The following is an 18852-nucleotide window of genomic DNA, read 5'->3' as shown; positions in this document are numbered from 1 at the left end:
GTATAAGGATGAACAACCACATAATGCCAGCATGTGTGTAAATAAATGCAATCACTGAAAAATATGTATTTAATATAAGGATGAAGTTGAGCATTACCAGTAATAGTGAGGTATCCTAAGGGAACTCCAAAAGTAATGCAAATATGATGCGCTTTTAATAGTAATCTAAGTTGTCTTGGAATCGCAAAGTATCACTACAAATGTATTAGCATCGCAGGCTTTCCTACAGATGCGTCAAAACCATCTCATGGTTCAAATCACTGATAGATGCTGTAAGCAGTATTTGCTTTTTGTTGCTGATGCGCTGCTCCGTAATAGCAAGCAAGGCTGCATCGCTGCCTCTTAAAGATCTCAAGAGAGAGGGGCAGTCTTCTTTCACATTATGTAAACCTACTACTTTGTATTTGTTGGTCACCATTATCTCCCAATAGTTTAGTGATAAAAAGAGATCTCCTTACTTGTTTTTGGGTGATTGGTTCTATATAGTCTTTTGTTATCACTTCTTGCAGTAAGTAAAATAATAACTTAGTGGAATAATTAGCCAGGCTGAAGCAATCTATGAACTGCTATTTTTATTTGACTATTAGATTTCCTAAGCTCTTCACTTCTTGTTTGGGTGGTCTGAGACCTCTCCTGTTTATGGCTATACAACATTGTAAGACCAAATAACTAAATATCTTATGAACCCTAAATTATATGATATGCGATTCAACATGTTTAGCCTCCAACATTTGTGTCTAAAATGTTTTAATAATTGCGACTTTTAAAAAACTTTTACATTAACTTTTTTAAGCTTCCCACCTGTTAAAACCTCTAGATTGCTTTTTGAACATTTTAAAGACTCCAGACTTTATTTTAAAAACTTTACAAACCATCTATTTCTTAATTAACAATCTCAACTTGGTTTAAACTTCATATTTACTTTATTTGAATTTGTTTAAGAAACAGCCACATCTTTTTTTAAACCACTGATAACTCAGTCATTCTGTGACTCCATAATATATTCTCAGGCAAAGCAGAAGCATTGGAGTTTCTCAGGTCAGAAAATGTAGGCAGAACTGAAACTTTGCAGCTTGAAAATCCTCAGATATGAAAGTACCTCATTATTCTTATTTTAACAATTTGGGAGACTTTATTTTACCCTTGACAAAGGATAGCCTTTGGCACATCAACAAACGACGTATCTGGATACTGGCCGCTCAAATGCACAGCAACTGCTCCTCCAAGCAGGACATCTGCTTCCCGGGTGTAGCCGAACTCCTCCTTTTGTCGCAGCACACACGGGGGAGTACTGCAGGTGCAAGAGAGAGCTGCATTCACTAGAAGCAAGACCACCAGCATTATCTGAGCACAAGAAGAGAAAGATCAATCGGACCATCAAAAAACAGGTAGTCAAGAAGTGGGGGAGTCATAACATGTACATTAAGGCTAATCAATACAGATGAAAGGGCAGCATTTTACATTAAAATAAGTGTAGGTCTGTGCTATTAATGGATTCACTCATATCTGAGCACCAAATGATAAGTTGTAAACACAAAACCAGATGCCAGTGGCCGCAGCGTTGCCCGGGCGTCTAACATCTGTGGCGGCAGTAGGTGTCAGTATCGAGAGGTGTGAAAGCATACGATGAGACATCCTTTAACTGTTGTAGTCCCTCACTCCATAGACGTTTTGCTCATCTGAACAAAGACCCAGTACATGCCAAATTCCTAACTTATGAAATATGAGCAGCAAACCATTGCTTCGGAAACACAGTACTGAAATGATGTCAGGTTTTGAATTCCAGTACGCCTTTGCCTCAAAGTGATGCACAAGATGATTTTGAACATGATTGTCTAGATGTCACGGACTATTGCACCAAGCCAAGACCAGATATAAAAGATGAACTATTAATTGAGCCTGATTATGTGCAATATTAGTACCCGTATTAGCCACTGGAGTTTGTTTTCCTGAACCCTCTAGGAGTTTAAAAAGCTATCAAAATTTGTTAGGACAAAAGGAAGAACAGAGAGAAAATCAGACAGATAAGGAGAGAATTAGGATTAAATGTTCACGTTAGCAAAGAGTGTAAAAAGTTGAAAGAAACTAAAAGTTTGAAAAGAAAAAGACTCAACTGAAGATGAGAGTGACCTCTGAGTTATCTGTGAAGAATTTGTGATGGCCATCAGAGGGGGAAGCTGAGAAAGCATTTAAAAAAATGAAAATTAATGCAATAATGTGTAGAATTAACATGTAGGACTTAAACGAAAATGGAAGGCTTTTATTGAAGTGAAAAGTACTGGACAGACACATTTATGCATTCTACGCTTGAACAGCTGATTTTGCAGTTTGCAAACTCGAACTAGGTTAGGAATATGAAATGTTAAACATTCAGTGGAGCTAATCTGCTGATAAAATGATGACTTAGTGTAAGAAAATGTAGTTTTAACCTTCCCATAGGCACATTTTGTATGAATATAGTAATGTATTCAAATGTATTACCTTTAATCCGCTGAATGTTGCAAAATGAAGACAGGCTTACTCTTAAAATCAAAAGGCAGCTTGTGATTTAATTAAATGATGTAAAAGTCTAACCCTGGACTAAAGTTTTCTTTAAGCAAAGGCAATGATGGGAAACTACTTAGAAGTATATACATTTTGATACAATTGTAGCAAATAAACATTGTTGACTAAGGACTATTATTTATACCATGAGATGAAGGAAAAATGTACCTATTCCCATGAAGACATCGGTTGCTGATTGGCTGAGTTCAGATGGAAGCTGATACTTGTTGCAAAATTTCTATATATGTCATGTCATATTATTGTGCGGTTCCTAGAGTAGTTTAAAACACACCCTTAAAGGACTTTCCCAAACTCTATGCAGGAGACTGTCTCTGTGCACATTCACTCTGTGCTTGAATCTTTGCTGCTCAGAGACTCTACTGAGTTCCATGAACTGTTCTTTATGGAAGGTTCTGCTTGATTGATTTCCTGAGATTTCATTCTGATGCATTACGCTTTACCCTCTCTATTTGGAGCTCTTTATGGATCCTTGCTGACACCTTTGCCTGTCTATCCCAACCCTACTCTGTGATATAGATTATGGACATTTTCTTTATTGAGCGTGCTTTATGCCTTTGTTGTAATGTTTTTCGATTATACTGACATATCAATTGATTGACGATTACTTCGGCCTTCTCAATAAAGATTTAACTTACTAAAATATTTCAAAATAAAGCTTTTAAACTCACACCTACTCCCATCATTGACTGAAAAGAATAACTGAACTTGTGATGAATAATTGATTGATTTACAGCTCCTGGCTAATCTCACTTATGTCTACGTTCTATCCGCCTAATGGCACCGGGTTCACTGCCCTGACGAGATGGTAAATCTGACTTTGTAGACTAATATTTAACTGATATCCCGCGCTCCAGCAAGGGTGTGCTGGTGGTGAAGTCAAATGAAACTGCCATAGACAACACGGATATCCCCACCTCTGAATGAGGAATGTCTGGGACTAGGAGATGCTTGGAGATGGCAAACTCTACATGATACCTTAAGTATTGAAGCTGGAGAAATGGGAAGGGTGTTCTAGGCCTGCTTTCAACAGTGCTTTTCTGGATAGAGAAAGACAGCTCTGAATTATAGGAAATGTCAATCTCTCGTAATCTTTGCATCAGATTTGGAGCTGAACATTATAGAGGAGTTGTTAGTGCCTCCTATCACCAAAGCTTCGTCCTAGAACCTTACTGGCATAAATGACTTTCCTTCATCCAGTATAAAGTGAGATTCAAGTACTCAAATGTTGCATTTAAAAGTTAATTTGTTAAATTAGATAACCCTGAAAGGACCCTATGGAAGTATACAAACAGCACCAATAAATGTGAAATTACTAAATTCCTTTGTCAAACAGCCATGTTTTGATCACTGTTCAGTGACTTACAGACGTCTTTTATTCCACAATTTTGCCCACATATTTTAATTGATTGTCCACTCTAATTGATCTATTTGGTTTTGGGAACTAAGAACAAATCACTGAAGCCACAGCTCATATTATGTAGGGGACCATATTGAGACATTTTCTGACGTAGGACTGTAGACAACTGTTTGGTGATAAGGTGTATTTTCAACACAATTATTTTTCTTACTGGAAGCCAATGTAATTGACAGATGTTGGCTGAGTTTAGCTTAAACTTATTAAAGGCACAATGACTATACCCTGCCACATTTTGACTATGCAAAAGCATACAAAAGGACTTTTGAAGTACACTAGATACGTAGAATTACTCAAATCTAAATGTGACTGCAAGAATGAATTCATCATTAGTATTCTAGGGATAAACAGGTATGGAAAAATCTCCTCAACAATCATTGGCAAAGAAAATAGGTTCTAGTTATCAATGAAATGTGGTTATCCAAAGCGACCATAAACAATATGTTGACAAATAAATTTCTCACTGTGGCAAGAGAAGTCAGGAGGGTAAACTCAAACCTAGACCATAAACAACTGTCCCAAGAGTTAGGGGTAACTGGTGCCAGGAAGGTGTCACTATTGTTGCATTTGGCTTGAGAGAACTGGAATTCATCCACTAGTGAATGGGTCTTAGTCCAGATGATAATTTGCAAATTGGTGGAGTGAACTGACAGCCCTTCACTTCTCCTCTTCAGATATCCAGGGATGGTGGGGGCGTGGGTGTTTCGCTCCCACTTAAGTTCAACAAAACCCAAATACAAAGTGGCGTTTGGCACTATTAGCAATGGAGAGCAAAAAACAAAATAAACATTAACACTAAGGTAAGGCAACAAGGTGTGTGAATTATTTATATTCAAAAACTGTACATCAGCAAATAAATGTATAAAAATAAGTATATACATTTCACTTTCCCTTTCCAAATGTTTTACAGTCACTTGGTAATATAAAAGACATTCAAGTATGTAATCTGCACCTTATAGTCAACAATAACAGCCTCACGAATTTACAAAGTATACCTTTTTTAGCCAACAAGTATTGCACAGTCAGTCATGTCCCCTTTCTTCAGAGCTGCCCACGTGATTTCATTATTTAAACATAGGCCACCCCAAATGCACAGAAAATCAGAACAAACAACAAACATGACCCTTATTAGTATTCATAAACATGCAAGAATTGAAACGTATCCACAAACTAAAAACAAATCAAAATAGGTTATTGTTAACCTTCTATGTAATGTGGTTTGTAAATGGGGTGCTTGAAGTTGAGTGGGGCAGACTCCTCATTAGTTATATCTTCTCAAACCTTATAATTTGGTTGTTGGGTTTGGATGCACATAGAGGGGTATTGGATATTGACCCAACTTCATTCAGGCCAGGAGAAAGGGAGGGAGCTGGCTCATGTGGAGCACCAAAGAACTCCTGTCTGAGAGCTGAGCAGAGGTGCCTCGCTGCACAGCTTCTGATGGTTGGGTAGCGAGTAAGTGGTGCCTAGTTATAAAAAGCTGACCTAAGGACTGCAGTGTGATATGATCCCTCCATCTTCATCCAGTAGGAAGATGTACCCTGGATGCATGATCTCTCACTTTCTGATCCCCTTTGTGGGATTTGCTGCGGAGGCCTAACTACCTTCACAGCCAACATATGCTTTTCTGAAACGAAAAAGTGATCAGTACAAAGAAGATATTTGTGCAACATGTTTGTTTTATTCCCATGCCATATGCCACTATGGAAAGATAACCTCTCTCTCTCTCTCTACATGTTCTACACAATCTGAGCCACAGCATTTTTTAATTTGGTAAACTGAGTCTGAAATCTGTTTGCAAAAAAACTACTAACTGCTTTTTGGTGTGTTTAACCTTGCAGTAAAGATTCTGCGATATTCTTTATGTCTACAATGAACATGAAGTAGTAAGAAACGAAAGATTTAAGTGGTTTGTGGGAAGGGTGATGACTTGGCCATGCATTATGTGGCAAAAGGCTATTGCAAGTCACCTGGGAGTTCCAAGACTTTCTAAAGGAACTCGGCCTTAGTCCTCATTCTATATGGTCATCAAACTACTCAGTTACTTGCAATATCTTACAATGTACAACAGGGGCATTTTATTGCCTATATTACTGCAAAGTTCAGTTTAAATAGGAAAAAACACACAGAAACAGCGCATCTTCACCGTTTTCTGCTTTTAAGGTGTAGTGTTAGCACCACCTCCGGGATGGCCACAACAGCCACAAATCCGCTGTGCATCAAAGTGGATTCACTTTGTTTATGATGACGTTATACCACTTTTCTCTAAATACAAATATCGCAATAAATGCAGGCAAATCCATTTAGCATATATTTGATATTTTTTACCTCGCGTGAATTTGAAAGGCGAGATTTCCGCTCAGCTATAGTTGTATAGTTTGAAGAGATGTAATATATATTATTCAAGTTTTATCAGGATTAAGAGAACATACCGCCACGAGACGAACCGCATTATCATTTTGTTGCCCCTTCTCCCTCCAGTAAAGCAAAGCTAGATGATTTGTTTGATTGAAAAATACCATTGGAGAGTACTCAAGGGGATCAATAAGTTGAGTGGACTGGCCTGCTTTGGAGCTGCCTCTATGCCTTCACACACCAGCAGCAGAAGGTCTACCAAATGTGAGTTGCTGCTGTCCCTACATGGTGGGAGCTGCTGCTCCCTGCTTTTCTTGCCTTTCAAAGTGCTTCTGGTTTTACCCTAAAACTCTACCTCACCAGATCCAAGATCCTATCCCATTGTCACACTCTCGCCTCCAGGGCTCCAACCTTCCTTCCCCTCTTGTTTCCCATCACCTGTCTTCCATGTAGCACCGCAGCATGGCCAGAGCATCCATGACCTTACCTTCCTCCCCATACTCCTTAGAGCAATGACCAGGTAATCCAACATTCTTGCAAACTGAATTAAGTGTGGTCTAGTTTCATTCTTGAATGTAACTATGGCTACAGACGCATCGTGGAAATTGAAAGAACAAGCAGTGTAATCCAATCCCTATCGACAGCTATCTAGTCATTAACCTACAAGAGGTGTGTGACTACTTCAGCAAAAAATAGACGAGACAACGCATCGATGGAGGCCATGGAAGCCTTGAACGTATGGGTTAATATTTGAAGAAGAAGGTGCATGGTAGGGCACACTTTCTATTTAGCTCTAAGAACCTCAAATGGGGTATTACGCAGAAGATGGAAACACTGAGGCAAGATCCCTGCTTACAGTCTGTGTACGGAATATTTCCTGTGCAGCAGGCACACCACAGGTCCAGAGATGATCACTGGCAAAACTTTCATCTAAGATGCTTTCAAGATGGAGCCTTGAGAGCAGCCTCCATATTCCTTTCCAAATTAAGAAAGACCTCTAGTAGAAGCCACTTCTCTTTTTAGGTCTAGCCTGAAAGTGCAGCTGCCTGAAACATCTATTGTTACCAACTCTATAAAAATATGTAGAATGGGGTTGGCTCCGCATTCACAAGGGAGACTTTTTTTCATGCCTCAAGCTATTGGCTGTTTGGTGTATCATTCCACCCTGAAAAAAAGTGCGACGATTGGAATGCATGTATGACTTATCTTACATGTCAAAAGTGCAATCGTCCATAGCACTATTTGTCACATTTAGGTCTTTATCTCATATAAGCACTTTTTACACAAAGCAATCGTTTTTGCTACATTCTCCCAGCGTTGAGAAACCCAGTAGATCTGGCTTTATTGTGGTAAAAAGCGCTTGTGCACGAGCCTCCTTGCAATTTAAGGCTAGACCTATGGACTTTGCTAGTCTTATTCATGTGATCAGCACCGCAGTCCTGCTTTTTGTTTAATGCGCTGTTGAACAATCATTTTCTCCTGTCTGTAATTCAGTGTTGTCCAAAAATCAGCGGAAGCTTTCCTCTTACTTGTTAAAAGAAACTGCGTCTTTTAAATTTGTCAAGAAGTGCATTGCAGTCTGTTTGTGATGACGTCACATCTAAACCTTGCTGAGGAGCGATGGGCGTTCGATCCATCTATGGTACATCAGCAGCGCAGACAAGGCCGCAAAGGGGGGTTGTCCCATATGTGGATGGAAGCAGTTCTGCATTTGATAAGTCCATAGTCCATTCATAAATATATAAATTAAACGTTAGACTTAAAGATGCAAACCTATTTTGCACAACAGAGCCTAAATTGTTGTCTTTTAGGCACATTCACCCCCTTGTGCTGTGGTGGAGATCATTAAGGGGCACACCTGTTCCCCTTAGTACGCCACGCGTGATCAGATGTTCCATGGGATATTGCAGTCGGCAGTATTAGAAGTCAATGAATAATCGACAAATCTATACCACTGCGCTTGCCACAGCACCAAGGAGCTTCCTATACCAGTGGTTCCCAACCTGTGAGCCGGGGACCCCTGGGGGTCCGCGAAGTCTCCTCAGGGGGTCCGCGGCTGCTTAAAAAAATTAATAATATTAGGTCCCAGCTATCAGTAATGACTCCTTGGGGGTCCCAGTGTTCCAATAATGATTCAGTGGGGGTCCCCCGGCTCCATTATTGATGAAATGGGGGTCCACAGAAGTCAAAAGGTTGGGAACCACTGTCCTATACAATAGGGTAGGCAGTAGCAGAACGTAAAATTATGGGGTCCCCATATAGAATGAGAAGAAGAGCCCCTGATTATCCCATATCTCACAGACAGGCATTGCCTTGGGCTCAAGGGGAGCTTCCTGAAGGGTTATGGGGGCCTTATGGGGTCCCTGAATGGTTAAGGGCCCTGCTGTGCCGGTGAAACTATTGGGGCCTGAATTACGCCCCCGGGTTAGCCCAGCAGCCCCATGCATGGTGGACGTACCATCCCAAAATCCGATATAATGAGACAAATACCAGGCCCAGGGCCTATTTCTCAAAACACTTAAGCAATGCACTTACAAAAATATTGGCATAAAGGCAGCATTGCTCTAGCATGTGACGATTGCCGAATGGTTCTCTATTGCTCTTCCCGTGTATAGGTACCAGTAGTGCTCCTTTCTAGGATGCATGGAAAGACCAAGTATGAAATTCCCCACATCAGCAGCGACTGATCTCCAGCACGGTGTTGGCCCAGCCATCCTGGCCAACCGCGGCACAGCTACAGTGTAGCTTTAAACCAGTTACACTATAAGAAATGGAGTACATGAGTTCTTCTTCACTTTTAAAACATGAAAGATGGGACAAAGTTTGAGGCAAATCTAGATTATTCGATTGTATATTGTTCGTCACGAAAGTGAGCTCACAACATATATCTTAAAGATCACTTGTTGACCAGGATTCCATTTGCGATAACCCCAACAACAAGCAACATGATTTCATCCTGATGTAAATCTTACTGCAATATGGACTGAAGTGTAATCCCTTTGCTCATTTCTCTAATATGCTGAAAATAAGTGGTGAAAATGGATTTGTGCTGTTGTTTGCACCTGTTTACATGATATGGCTATACTATGACAACTCTCGTGTTGATAAACCTGCTTCTCTAACTCTGTTGGAGGACTTTTAAACGACTTAAAGTTTGATCATGGCCGAAAAGACTACCCAAGTGCAGCAGGGACACGGCTACCACTCAGCACCAATATAAATCCATGCCAGGTAAAGACTCTATTGTTTGTTGCTTCAGACTGACCCCCCCTTACTCCTCAAACTATTGAGACTCAAGGAAAGTGAGGTCAGGAGTCTCTGGTGGGTGATCCCATTGAAGTCAATGGAGCTTGACACTTTCTTGAGGAGATGGAAGGGTTTTGCTGGGCAGGTGAATCTACTGAGGTCTATGTGAAGCCATTGGCTTTTTGGAAGGTGGGCATGGTTGTTAAGTAGATGACAGTACTAGAGCTCTCCACACTATTTCTACCCATGTGACCCTCACCCAGGAGCTCACCCTGTCCAAAGCTCTATACCCATTGCCAGCTTTAGGGCAGTGCGACAGGTTGGGGTTGTACGGGTGCAGTGTTTTTAAATATATTACGTGTTAAAATGCACCTGCTGCAAAGTTCCTTAGACTCCAGCATTTTTTGGGCAACAATAAAATTTCAAGATAACTCTGGTGATTAATGTACCTGTTGGAGAGAGATCAGGGTTTTGAGTAGTGGCAGGTCTGACGTATGAAGTAGCGCAGAGGGCTAATATGCCTACCGCAAAGCATGTGTGCCTTGCAGATCAAATTATTGTCATTGGGTGGTGGGGTGCCAACAAAGATCGTCGCACTGGGTGCCGCCAACACTAAAGCCCACCCTGCCTATACCCATGATTCCATGTGCCAGGAAGAATGCCTACTGTTTCTCAGGCATCGCTCAAGTTCTCTACGCATGTGAACCTCACCCTAGCTGAGACACCGCAACATCATCCATACTTCTACAATGCATAAGAGGAGCTGGGGAAACTGTACACATAGCATAACATAAGATAACATAACCGAACAGGCATGTTTGTAGAGCATCCTTTCACCCCATATAGGACTCTTAGCACTGATGTCATATGATGGATGTTTCTTATTATTCAACTCAACGCTACTCATTTCATCATACCCAGAAAGATGAAAGACTGACTGGATTAGCTGAGATTCAAACACAGATTAATTGATTACAGTTAAATCATTAACCCACTGAGCCACCAGACACGTGACCCCCAGCCAGGCAGAGCTCCTAGAGCATCCCACAAAACTTGCTCCATGGCTAGCTCTGAGAGCACGCCTAAATCTCTGCAAATATGTGAGCCAGGCACAGACACCACAGCCTGACACTGCTCCAGAGCTCCAGGGCACTGCTAAACTCTGGATACATGTGAGCCTCTGTCAGGTGCAGCTTCCAAAGCCTCATAGTGCTCCAGAGGTACTGCTAATGCTCGCCATGGAGGTGAACCTCTGCCAGGCACACTGCTCTCATATCAGACTGCTCCAGAGCTACAGGGTAACCGATAAAGCCATCTGCACGTGAAAGCCGCAGCACAACACACCTCATTCCTCTTTGTTCATGGTGCTGAGTGCATAAGGATGCTGCTAGAGCCCTGCACCTGTAGACTAGCAGTCTGTTAAAGCTCATTCAAAATCACAGTTAATGGAGTGAACCCATGTTTCTCACCTCCTCAGTGTCAACCGGGCTTCATTCATCCTCAGCAGGTGCATAGACAGCCCCCAGCGGACCATCACATTTCAGCAGGCATATCTATAGCCCCCAGCGGACCATCACACCTCAGCAGGCATATTTATATCCACAAGCAGACCATCACACCTCAGCAGGCATATCTATAGCCCCCAGCGGACCATCACATCTCAGCAGGCATATGTATAGCCCCAGCGGACCATCACACCTCAGCAGGCATATGTATAGCCCCTCACACCTCTGCAGGCATATGTATAGCCCCCCACACCTCTGCAGGCATTTGTATAGCCCCCAGCAGACCATCACACCTCAGCAGGCATATTTATATCCACAAGCAGACCATCACACCTCAGCAGGCATATCTATAGCCCCCAGCGGACCATCACATCTCAGCAGGCATATGTATAGCCCCAGCGGACCATCACACCTCAGCAGGCATATGTATAGCCCCTCACACCTCTGCAGGCATATGTATAGCCCCCCACACCTCTGCAGGCATTTGTATAGCCCCCAGCAGACCATCACACCTCAGCCGGCATATTATAGCCCCCAGCAGACCATCACACCTCAGCCAGCATATGTGTAGCCCCAGCGGACCATCACACCTCGGCAGGCATATGTATACCCCCAGCAGACCATCACACCTCAGCAGGCATATGTATGGCCCCAGCGGACCATCACACCTCAGCCGGCATATGTATAGCCCTTAGCGGACCATCACACCTCAGCAGGCATATGTATGGCCCCAGCGGACCATCACACCTCAGCCGGCATATGTATAGCCCCTAGCGGACAATCACACCTCAGCCTCCATATCTATAGCCCCAAGAAGACCATCACACCTCAGCAGGCATATGTATAGCCCCCAGCAGACCATCACACCTCAGCAGGCATATGCATAGCCCCCAGCAGACCATCACACCTCAGCAGGTGCATACATAACCACCAGCAGAGTGTCACACCTCAACAGGTGCACACATAGGTGCATAAACAAATGAGCATTCCACCTCAAAAGGTGCATAGTCCCCAACTGAACATCACAGTACCTCAACAGATGCATACTTAGTTCTCATCTGAGTACCACACTTCAACTGGTGCATAGATAGAATACAACGATCACACAACCTCACCAGATGCATCACACATCCCAACGGGTGCTAAGGTTACCCAACTGAGTATCACACATTCCCAACAATCATAGACCGCTAAATGAGTATCACACATTCTCAACAGGTGTTCACATAACCCCCAAATGGGCATCAGCCAACCCCTAAAAAGACCATCAACCAGACCCCTACAGAAGCATGACTGGCCCTCTAAAAATCATAGCAACCCAGCTGAGCAGCACACAGCTTCCACAGGTGAATACATACTCCCAAAGCCGAACACCAGATACAACAGAGCCCCACAGAACACAAACAGTATTTAATTTTAATTTTGCATTTGAGCTAAACTCAAACAGAGGCTTCAAAGCGCTAAGCTTGAAATTGAAAAATAGAAGTGCAGGTACTCTTTTTCAGAGTACCTGCTTGTTTCTGAGAAGTGTCGGTACTCTTCAATAAAACATATTACATTTTTCTTGAGAAGTGCAGGTACTCTCCCTCTCAAAATAAAAAAAATGCCGATACTCAGTGTCGGACAGTACCGGCCCATTTAAAGCACTGACAGACGCCTGCAGACTTAAGGTAATGTGCACGCGGCCTCATATGATCGAGAAGCAATATAGGGGGGAGGGGGCGTTCAAATGATTTCTACGTCACGTACAAAGACAGAATAAAATTTTAGGGAGAACTCGGAACTGTCGTATAAAACACACCACGAAATAGTGTCCCGTCACGCCACGGAACTAACAGATGCATCGTCCCTCAGCCTTTAAAAGCTGTGTGTGCGTTTTTTTAAAGCACAGCATCACGCAACTGACACACCTTGGATGGATGAATGGCTGAGTCGGACAAACTGGGATTTGAACCGGAGAGTTGCAGACTGCACGCAGCGTTACAGCCCACCGAGATGTCACGCCAGCTGCGTGGGTTCTCACGCCTTTAGCGGGTGCACAGGTCCGGCATTTCCTCCTCTGGCAGCACAGGACCCCGCTGCCCTGCGGTGGAGGTGTCACCGGCTCTGCGGGGCTCTTATATGGCGCTTAGAGGCCTGTCTGATGAACACAAGGCACCCCCGTGGGACACATTTGCCAGATAATTGCATATGTGCTCCTCCCTGTGACACGGAAGATGTAAAGCGCCTTTGCTTAATTATATGTCATCTCCTTAAGTGGTTCATTTTCTTATTGTCATGAGAAACCCTGACGCGTAAAGTTATGTGTGTGCACTTCTTGTTAATGCAAAGTTGATGCCCCTCAATCCTGTCATGCAACACTCCTAGCTTTCCTTTACTGGCAGCCACACATCTGTAAAGCACACCTCAACCCCGCTCTACATTGCCCACTGCTATTAAATTCCTCCACCACACTCCACAAAGGTTTGTTGAGACACACACACTCACGCATGACCACCCATGTGCCAGCGCCCCGCACCAACACCTGCATTTCCATTACTGGGTCACACAGACGGATTTTGGTGGCCCTAGACCGAACGTATTTTGGGGGCCCCTGTTTGGAACAGCTTTGAATTTATGATCCAATTTCAGCTCTTTGGTGACCTCAATGCCGAGTCAATGACAGAGAGCTGGCACACTGGTCCAACTTCTAAATGTGTTTACAATTAATATTAGGAGGGATTGCAGTCTGCTTTCAATATTGCAACACAGCAGCAGCTCAGTAACATTACTGCAAATGATCTCTGTGATACCCACCCATTTCTTAAATATGAGGTTATTTTTTAATCTAAAAATAAAGTTTTTTATGGATGTCACATGAAACATAAATGCAACATTTGTGTGCAAAATGTCTGTAATAAACACTCACACATCACCCACATAAATTTTGTTATAGGAAAACGGTATTAAAACCAGTCTGTTAAATAAATATTCAAGGTCAACAGGGCAGGACTCTGCAGAACAGAGCTGGATCTGTAAGGGGCCCTTGAAAGGCTGGGGTCCTGGGCCAGAGCCCACTTAGCTCATGGCATAAGATGTCTCTGCCTGTGCACACACGTTAGAGCTCCCACACATACATCTCTAACCGAGCACATCAACCCTGTTCTGCAGGGCCTCTTGCTATTCCACTCCTGGTACACACACAAGCATCCCCTTGCACAGACACACACTCACACGCACCTCTGCCAAGGTAGCTCAAACCTGCCGTGCAACAACCTCTGCTATTCCATTACTGGTTCAAACAAGCAGCACACACCAATGCACAGTTGCACACAGAGGTAAAAGCGCACATACACACAAATGCCAGGTACACACGCCTCTCTACGCACCTCAACACTGCCCTGAAACGACAACCCCTGCTTTTCTAATACTCAAACACTTGCACCTGAACTCTGCCCCCTGATGCTTTCTGCCACTCCACTACTAGTCCAATCAGAAACCCATGCACACAAAATGTACCGGAAAGGAAAACAGTAATGTTTAATTGAGGAAATAAAAAAAGTGTTTCAATTGGTCGCTGGCAAATGATAAACTGGAATGCGTAAAGCACAACCCTACCATGTAGAAAATTCTCGTATAATCTTAGCCAGAAACCCATGCAGTACAACAGACATCTAAGGAGATCAATGCATTTGACCTGTTAGCCAGAAGGGTTCAGACTTGTGGTTTCCAATCTGTGGTCCAGAGACCCCTAGGGGTCCGCTAAGCCTCCTCAGGGGCCGGCGACTGCTTCGAAAATTAAATAATATTAATAGATCAGATCCCCTGCTTTCAGTACTGACTCAGTGGGGTGGTCTCCAGATTCCAATAATGATTCAATGGGGGTCCCTGGGATCCAGTAATGATAAAGTGGGGGTCCCCAGAAGGCAAAAGGTTGGGAACCACTGGTTAAGAGGACTCTTGCGATCAGGGAGGTAATAAAGGGTTGCAATAGCTTCATCACAACAAACACCAGCTCAAAAGAAGTAGAGATGCCACATTTTCCAAATAGGAGTCTTTCACCAGCATCAGACAACCAAGAGCTAAGAAAAATATATATATATTAAACCGCCACAGTGAAGGTCATAAAGCAGTGACTGGATGGTGGCAGTGTCCTGCTTAGGGGCATTGTACATGTTGCAGAACACGTTCATCAAGGACCAGAAGACCGCATCACCCCCACCCTGATGGAATTCCATTGACTCCCCTTTCTGGCCTGCACCATCTTCATAACCTGTGCAGCGCTTCACTGCCTATTGACTAGCTTCACTTAAGACAAAGACCAAATATAACCATATATATATATATATATATATATATATATATATATATATATATATATATATATATATATATATACATTGCCTACTGGCGGTCACCAGTAGGTAGTTATAGTTAGGACCCAGTTTCCATAGTAGAAGCGTTCTTTGACTTGGCTATATCTTTGCCACTGTTTGACAAATCTTTATAAAATTTTCCAGCTCTTTCCTAAATAGGAGCAGGGTTTAGGACTTCTTCATGAATAAAGCGATGGCATTTCATTCCTGGCAGCAGAGCTGTACGTATATGTGAGTCAGAAAGACAATCTAAGCCCTGAACTGTGCATGCATAAGCCAGAGGTGCCACCTCTAGGGATGCACTATTATATGTGGTCAGCAAAGATGAATACATTACTAATGCAGAGGAAGTCCCTGCCATGTAAACTCAATTTGCACTCTGGTATGTGTAAAGAGTGGGGGGTGCATAGTCAAATAGCAAGTCACACATCACAAACTGCATCAAAATAAAATCAACACAAGTACTTGATATACTCATGTGAAGAATTCTAATGAAACCAAAACAGATAGCAGAAATTGTTGTATGACACCACTGACTCAATAACTGATGAAAAATAATTGAAAAAGTACAAGAATTAGATTTATAATGACCATTATGCAAACCAAGGTACAATGAGGAGGATAATACCTGAAGTACGTTTGTGATTAATGATATGTTTGAGTGTGAATTTATATTCCAGTATTTGTTCTTGCTGGCATAGTTGTACTGGCCGTCATGCAATTATTCGAGGGCAAAGAATGTGTTTTGAGAAGGACAACCTACATTCAGAAGACAGACCTCAGTCTCCTGTCATTTGCCTCCTCCTGCCGATCTCTCCTGGTTGGTTGCAGTCTCTTGGGACCGCCCGGCACTCTGTCCTGTGGCACTGCTGCCCGAGGCAAGAAATGGCCACAGAAAGGTCGGGGGATAAGGGTGGTTCTGGTGGTTATCTACAGTGATGGTACCTCTGCAGCACTGAACGTGCGGGTGCAGCTTCCTATATGTTCTCATTGAGTCAGTCACCTTTCAAGGAGGAAGGGGCTCTCCTGCTCACCAAGTATTCTCCTTAGGTGGATAATCACTCAAACTTAGGCCCTGATTCAGAGCTTGGTGGAGAAGCTACTCCATCACAAACATGACGGGTATCCCGCTCACTGTATTACACGTTCCATAGGCAGTAATGGAATTATAATACTGCAGACGGGATATCCGTCACGTTTCTGACGGAGAAAGCCCTCTGCCAAACTCTTAATCAGGCTCTTAGCCCGATTGGTTCTCATAGGTATGTTTACACTTCGGTGGGTGGCGCTCCACGAAATGCGCTTTGCGGCCATTGGAGTGAGGGGTTGTTTTCCTTGGGATTTGGTTAACAAGCCAGGCAATTGATCGTGGAGAAGACTTTTCAAGGGATTTTTTCAATGGAGAAGCTATGCTGATGCAACTTTCATTCTGCGGCCTACCTTGTGTGACTGTCAAATGATGTTTGAGGAGGACACCACATCAATGGGGCTTCAGCCTCTTCTGCAGTGAAGGTCAGGAGGAGCCTCCCATACCCCCCACCAGGTTGTGTAACAAGTAGTGTTGCCATCTGACCATGAATAATTCTCAGAACTGATTGCTTATGGTTTGGGTAGGAATCCAGAGCTTTTTGCTCAACTAGTTGTTGGTGAGGTGATAAAAAAAATGGAGCACACTGCAATGGTCTACTTTAACATCAGCTAATGTTCAATACTAAGAAATGTACCACATGTTGAATCATTGCACAAACAAAACATACTACAGTCACTATTGCAATGTCTCAAAAACTCTGACTCTGCTCTTCTTAGAAAACCGAATGCACCGCTTCTCGCACCACAGAGTTTCACAGGTCACTGTAGCCCATTTTAGAAGCAGGTAAATTATCGATTTGTGAAATTCTCCCCCTCCCCCCCAATTCAATCAGGAAAAGTCCCAAGTGTTGATGGCACCAAGAAAAAAAACAGACAAAGTGTTGAGTGGGCCCCCATCAGTGATTTACTCAGCCCCCTTAAACACTTCTGACATGCCTGCACCTATCCAAACATATCACCTTCTTTAGTAAGTTTGTACGACCAACCAGCATCAGGCGTCACCAGACCCTTCTTTTCTGTGTACCATTTATGTCGCCCCCTCGTGTTGAACGTTCAGTGGCTGCAACTAAGCATAACATTCCACTAGAAACAGCGTTGCAGTGCCTGATTGGTGGCTTTGACCGTACCGACCCAGCACAACGCATCTCGACGAAGAACCAGGCATAACGTGTTCTGCTTGACGGCTCCTCAATGCAGCGCAGAGTTAGAATTAGTGAGTGAGGCTGGGACATTTCAACTCAGGGTTCCCTCCAGAGCTGAGATAGAATTGCGAGGCAAGTACTAGGCCTATTGTAAACTTCTGGAGAATGGCACCCCATGTGTCCTATGGATTGAAGTCACTTGGGTCTGTGTGGTACCACAATGTGATAGCTCCCATGATGGAACAGCAAAGTGGGCAACGTGTGAGTGTCACAAAGTAAGGCCACCAACGATGTGGATGGACCGAAAACCCGTGCAGTCTCTTGCCTTTCTCCGTTGTGGATGCTGGTCCATAGTAGCAGGTTGTGCTGCTGTTCAGTATGGAGAACCTGGGCAGCTTGATTCTTTAGAGAGTGTCACCCAAGGTAGGGAGGTTCATGGGTAAACATTGACTTTTTCCAAGATGCTGATCACGACCCTAGCACCTTGATCAACGTCTTTCTTCACTCTGAAGCACATAGAGAGGTCTAAAACATTAAGAGTAAATCTCACTGTCCAGAAGTGCCTAGTAAGGGGCCAACAGTGCCTTGGAGTAACTGCTCCTAGTGTAAGTAAGTGATCTATGCGGTTGTTGTAGTTTTGTTTTGGAGTGTCTGTTTGGGTATTAATCCCTCAAAGAGTTTCCTTGACTCTTACCCTCTGCATGTGCAAACTATACCAACATGTGAACCTTTCAATAAAGAAGCTTGGAAAGCAGTTGGATGAAGTTAGTACTTTCTGAGGGACGAGATGAGAGTTCGTGGATTGCACAAACCCAGAAGGAAGGACTGTTTTATAAGATGACGTGTTGTGGTTGCACACAGGAAACACTACAGTGATCACACACAGCACTCAATCAGGCATTGGAGATCCTGTGTCTATACAAGTTGCTCTACTCTTTTGAGTACGAGGATACGTGCCAATGTCTTTCCATGTGGCCCTAATTCCACTTGGGATGGACTAGGGTGCATCAGTGCTCCCTTTAGGCATTTCTATATGTTGACATGGATCTGCCGTTCATGCTTTGTAGATTTTCCAGGTACACACAGTTGCCATCTGAAAAAAGTCCCAATTTTGTTTTGTGCTTTTGTAGAGGTTTAATAATTTGGTATGCAAGCCAAAACTACCGACAGACAGTAAAAAC

The sequence above is a fragment of the Pleurodeles waltl genome, chromosome 12, assembly GCF_031143425.1.
Source record: "Pleurodeles waltl isolate 20211129_DDA chromosome 12, aPleWal1.hap1.20221129, whole genome shotgun sequence".
NCBI lineage: Eukaryota > Metazoa > Chordata > Amphibia > Caudata > Salamandridae > Pleurodeles > Pleurodeles waltl.
The sequence above is the reverse complement of the archived record's forward strand: the minus strand, read 5'-3'. Positions refer to the sequence as shown.